Source organism: Arachis hypogaea, chromosome 5 (assembly GCF_003086295.3).
Source record: "Arachis hypogaea cultivar Tifrunner chromosome 5, arahy.Tifrunner.gnm2.J5K5, whole genome shotgun sequence".
Taxonomy (NCBI): Eukaryota; Viridiplantae; Streptophyta; class Magnoliopsida; order Fabales; family Fabaceae; genus Arachis; species Arachis hypogaea.
The window spans coordinates 13,470,306-13,476,305 of record NC_092040.1 but is presented as its reverse complement, the minus strand read 5'-3'; the positions used below and the strand labels follow the sequence as shown (position 1 = coordinate 13,476,305).

The window sequence follows — 6,000 nt, the reverse complement described above, 5'->3', positions numbered from 1 at the left end:
CTACTTATTGAGTCTTGGCCGTGGCCCAAAGCACTCTGTCTTCCAGTATTACCACCGGATACATATATGCCACAGATACATAATTGGGTGAACCTTTTCAGATTGTGACTCAGCTTTGCTAGAGTCCCCAATTAGAGGTGTCCAGGGTTCTTAAGCACACTCTTTCTGCCTTGGATCACAACTTTATTATATTTTTTTTTCGTTTTTCTTCTTTTTTTTATTTTTTTTTCGAAATTTTTTTTTTCATTGCTTTTTCTTGCTTCAAGAATCATTTTTATGATTTTTCAGATCCTCAGTAACATGTCTCCTTTTTCATCATTCTTTCAAGAGCCAATATTCATGAACCACAAATTCAAGATACATATGCACTGTTTAAGCATACATTCAGAAAACAAAAATATTGCCACCACATCAAAATAATTAAACTGTTATAAAATTCAAAATTCATGCAATTCTTTTCTTTTTCAATTAAGCACATTTTTATTCAAGAAAGGTGATGGATTCATAGGACATTCATAACTTTAAGGCATGGACACTAAGACACTAACGATCACAAGACACACACATGGATAGACATAAGCACAAAAAATTCGAAAAACAGAAGAATAAAGAACAAGGAAATTAAGGAACGGGTCCACCTTAGTGATGACGGCTCTTTCTTCCTCTTGAAGATCCTATGGAGTGCTTGAGTTCCTCAATGTCTCTTCCTTGTCTTTGTTGCTCCTTTCTCATGATCCTTTGATCTTCTCTAATTTCATGGAGGATGATGGAGTGTTCTTGGTGCTCCACCCTTAGTTGTCCCATGTTGGAACTTAATTCTCCTAGGGAGGTGTTTAGTTGCTCCCAGTAGTTTTGTGGAGGAAAGTGCATCCCTTGAGGTATCTCAGGGATCTCATGATGAGTGGGGTCTCTTGTGTGCTCCATCCTCTTCTTAGTGATGGGCTTGTCTTGCCAAGGTAGAGGACTTGTCCGCCACCTTATAGAGTTCTTGGGCTATAACCTCATGAACCTCTATTTCTTCTCCAATCATGATGCTATGGATCATGATAGCCCGGTCTATGGTAACTTCGGACCGGTTGCTAGTGGGAATGATTGAGCGTTGGATAAACTCCAACCATCCTCTAGCCACGGGTTTGAGGTCATGCCTTCTCAATTGAACCGGCTTCCCTCTTGAATCTCTCTTCCATAGGGCGCCCTCTTCACATATGACTGTGAGGACTTGGTCCAACCTTTGATCAAAGTTGACCCTTCTAGTGTAAGGATGTTCATCTCCTTGCATCATGGGCAAGTTGAATGCCAACCTTACACTTTCCGGACTGAAATCCAAGTATTTCCCCCGAACCATAGTAAGATAATTCTTTGGATCCGGGTTCACACTTTGGTCATGGTTCTTGGTGATCCATGCATTGGCATAGAACTCTTGAACCATCAAGATTCCGACTTGTTGAATGGGGTTGGTAAGAACTTCCCAACCTCTTCTTCGGATCTCATGTTGGATCTCCGGATATTCACCCTTTTTGAGTGAAAAAGGGACCTCGGGGATCACTTTCTTCAAGGCCACAACTTCATAGAAATGGTCTTGATGCACCCTTGAGATGAATCTTTCCATTTTCCATGACTCGGAGGTGGAAGCTTTTGCCTTCCCTTTCCTCTTTCTAGAGGTTTCTCCGACCTTGGATGCCATAAATGGTTATGGAAAAACAAAAAGCAATGCTTTTACCACACCAAACTTAAAATGTTTGCTCGTCCTCGAGCAAAAGAAGAAAGAAGAGAGTAGAAGAAGAAGAAAGGAGGAGAAAGGGAATGGCTTTGTGTTCGGCCAAAGGGGAGAGAAATGGTGTTTAAGTTGTGTGAAAATGAAGGAGTGAAGGAGGGTTTATATAGGAGAGGGGAAGGGTAGGGTTCGGCCATTTGAGGGTGGGTTTGGGTGGGTAAGTGGTTTGAATTTGAATGGTAGGGTGGGTGGGGTTTTATGAAGGATGGATGTGAGTGGTGAAGAGAAAGAAGGGATTTGATAGGTGAAGGGTTTTTGGGGAAGAGGTGTTGAGGTGATTGGTGAATGGGTGAAGAGGAGAGAGAGTTGTAGGGTAGGTGGGGGTCCTGTGGGGTCCACAGATCCTGAGGTGTCAAGGAAAAGTCATCCCTGCACCAAATGGCAAGCAAAATCTCGTTTTGTGCCAATTCTGGCGTTAAACGCCGGGCTGGTGCCCATTTCTGGCGTTTAACGCCAGCTTCTTGCCCTTTTCTGGCGTTTAACGCCAGTCTGGTGCCCCTTTCTGGCGTTAAACGCCCAGAATGGTGCCAGACTGGGCGTTAAACGCCCATCAGCTAGCCTCACTGGCGTTTAAACGCCAGTAGGTGCGTCCTCCAGGGTGTGCTGTTTTTCTTCCTGTTTTTCATTCTGTTTTTGCTTTTTTCATTGATTTTGTGATTTCTTATGATCATCAACCTACAAAAAAAGATAAAATAACAACAGAAAATAGTTAATTATAAAACATTGGGTTGCCTCCCAACAAGCGCTTCTTTAATGTCATTAGCTTGACAGAGGACTCTCATGGAGCCTCAGAAATGCTCAGAGCCATGTTGGAACCTCCCAACACCAAACTTAGAGTTTGAATGTGGGGGTTCAACACCAAACTTAGAGTTTGGTTGTGGCCTCCCTACACCAAACTTAGAGTTTGACTGTGGGGGCTCTGTTTTTGAGAGAAGCTCTTCATGCTTCCTCTCCATGATGACAGAGGGATATCCTTGGGCCTTATCAACATCAATCACAGCCTTTGCTGTGGCTAGGAAGGGTCTGCCAAGGATGATGGATTCATCCATGCACTTCCCAGTCTCTAGGACTATGAAATCAGTAGGGATGTAATGGTCTTCAACCTTAACCAGAACATCCTCTATAAGTCCATGGGCTTGTTTTCTTGAGTTGTCTGCCATCTCTAGTGAGATTTTTGCAGCTTGTACTTCAGAGATCCCTAACTTCTCCATTACAGAGAGAGGCATGAGGTTTACACTTGACCCTAAGTCACACAAGGCCTTCTTGAAGGTCATGGTGCCTATGGTACAAGGTATTGAAAACTTTCCAGGATCCTGTCTCTTTTGAGGCAGTGTCTGCCCAGACAAGTCATCCAGTTCTTTGGTGAGCAAAGGGGGTTCATCCTCCCAGGTCTCATTTCCAAATAACTTGTCATTTAGCTTCATGATTGCTCCAAGGTATGCAGCAACTTGCTCTTCAGTGACATACTCATCCTCTTCAGAGGAAGAATACTCATCAGAGCTCATGAATGGCAGAAGTAAGTCCAATGGAATCTCTATGGTCTCAGTTTGAGCCTCAGATTCCCATGGTTCCTCATTGGGGAACTCATTGGAGGTCAGTGGACGTCCAGTGAGGCCTTCCTCAGTGGCGTTCACTGCCTCTTCTCCTTCCCAAAATTCGGCCATGTTGATGGCTTTGCACTATCCTTTTGGATTTTCTTCTGTATTGCTTGGAAGAGTACTAGGAGGGAGTTCAGTAATTTTCTTACTCAGCTGACCCACTTGTGCCTCCAAATTTCTAATGGAGGACCTTGTTTCAGTCATGAAACTTTGAGTGGTTTTGATCAGATCAGAGACCATGGTTGCTAAGTCAGAGTTATTCTGCTTAGAACTCTCTATCTGTTGCTGAGAAGATGATGGAAAAGGCTTACTATTGCTAAACCTGTTTCTTCCACCATTATTATTGTTGAAACCTTGTTGAGGTCTCTGTTGATCCTTCCATGAAAAATTTGGATGATTTCTCCATGAAGGATTATAGGTGTTTCCATAGGGTTCTCCCATGTAATTCACCTCTTCCATTGAAGGGTTCTCAGGATTATAGGCTTCTTCCTCAGATGAAGCGTCTTTAGTACTGCTTGGTGCATTTTGCATTCCAGACAGACTTTGAGAAATCATATTGACTTGTTGAGTCAATATTTTGTTCTGAGCCAATATGGCATTCAGAGTGTCAATCTCAAGAACTCCTTTCTTCTGACTAGTCCCATTGTTCACAGGATTCCTTTCAGAAGTGTACATGAATTGGTTATTTGCAACCATTTCAATCAGCTCTTGAGCTTCAGTAGGCGTCTTCTTCAAGTGAAGAGATCCCCCAGCAGAGCTATCCAAAGACATCTTGGATAGTTCAGAGAGACCATCATAGAAAATACATATGATGCTCCATTCAGAAAACATATCAGAAGGACACTTTCTGATTAATTGTTTGTATCTTTCCCAAGCTTCATAGAGGGATTCTCCTTCCTTCTGTCTGAAGGTTTGGACTTCCACTCTAAGCTTACTCAATTTTTGAGGTGGAAAGAACTTTGCCAAGAAGGCATTGACTAGCTTTTCCCAAGAGTCCAGGCTTTCTTTAGGTTGTGAGTCCAACCATGTTCTAGCTCTGTCTCTTACAGCAAAAGGGAATAGCATAAGTCTGTAGACCTCAGGGTCAACCCCATTAGTCTTGACAGTGTCACAGATTTGCAAGAATTCAGCTAAAAACTGATGAGGATCTTCCAATGGAAGTCCATGGAACTTGCAATTCTGTTGCATTAGAGAAAATAATTGAGGCTTAAGCTCAAAGTTGTTTGCTCCAATGGCAGGGATAGAGATGCTTCTCCCATAGAAATCGGGAGTAGGTGCAGTAAAGTCACCCAGCACCTTCCTTGCATTGTTGGCATTGTTGTTTTCGGCTGCCATATGTTCTTCTTCTTTGAAGAATTCGGTCAGGTCCTCTAAAGAGAGTTGTGCTTTGGCTTCTCTGAGCTTTCTCTTCAAGGTTCTTTCAGGTTCAGGGTCAGCCTCAACAAGAATGTTTTTGTCTTTGCTCCTGCTCATAAGAAAGAGAAGGGAACAAGAAAATGTGGAATCCTCTATGTCACAGTATAGAGATTCCTTTAGGTGTCAGAGGAAAAGAAAACTAGAAGACAGAAGTAGAAAATTCGAACTTATCAAAGAAGATGGAGTTCGAATTTTGCATTAAGGGATAATGTTAGTCCATAAATAGAAGGATGTGAGAAGGAGGGAAGTGATTTTCGAAAATTAAGTGAAAAATTTTGAAAACATTTTTGAAAAACCTTAATTGATTTTTGAAAATCAAGGGTGGAAGAGAAGTCAAGTGATTTTTGAAAAAGATTTTGAAATTAGAAATCAAAAAGATTTGATTGAAAACTGTTTTGAAAAAGATGTGGTTAAGAAGATATGATTGGTTTTAAAAAAAAAATTGTGATTGAGAAGATATGATTTGAAAAACATTTTAAAAAGATTTGATTTTGAAAATTAAAAACTTAGCTAACAAGAAAAGATATGATTCAAACATTAAACCTTTCTCAACAGAAAAGGCAACATACTTGAAATGTTGAATCAAATCATTGATTGGTAGCAAGTATCTTTGAAAATGGAAAGAAATTGATTTTGAAAAAGATTTGATTGAAAAATTGATTTGAAAAAGATTTGATTTTGAAAAACTTTGAAAACTTGAAAAAAAATCTAATTTTGAAAACAAAATCTTCCCCCTTGTGCCATCCTGGCGTTAAATGCCCAGAATGGTGCACATTCTGGCGTTTAACGCCCAAAACACTACCTTTTTGGGCGTTAAACGCCCAACCAGGTACCCTGGCTGGCGTTTAAACGCCAGTCTGTCCTTCTTCACTGGGCGTTTTGAACGCCCAGCTTTTCTGTGCAATTCTTCTGCAGTATGTTCTGAATCTTCAATCCTTCTGTATTATTGACTTGAAAAGACACAAATTACAAATATTTTTGGATTTTTAATAATAAGGATAAATCAAAATGCAACAAGAATCAAATAACAATGCATGCAAGACACCAAACTTAGCAGTTTGTATGCCACTGACACTAACAAAATGAGAATGCATATGAGACACACAAAACACTCAAGTCAATTGAATTTAAAGATCAGAGCACAAAAATCATCAAGAACAACTTGAAGATCCTTAAGACACATGAATGGATGCATATAATTGACACCAAACT

General features: G+C 40.7%; 1 non-coding gene across 1 annotated transcript; it reads left to right on the top strand.

Annotated features, from left to right (window-relative positions):
• Positions 1-4,198: 4,198 nt before the first annotated feature.
• On the top strand, positions 4,199-4,305 carry LOC112804613 (small nucleolar RNA R71). Its single transcript, XR_003203228.1, has one exon. It is a non-coding gene; the product is annotated as a small nucleolar RNA R71 (small nucleolar RNA).
• The last annotated feature ends 1,695 nt before the right edge of the window (positions 4,306-6,000 follow it).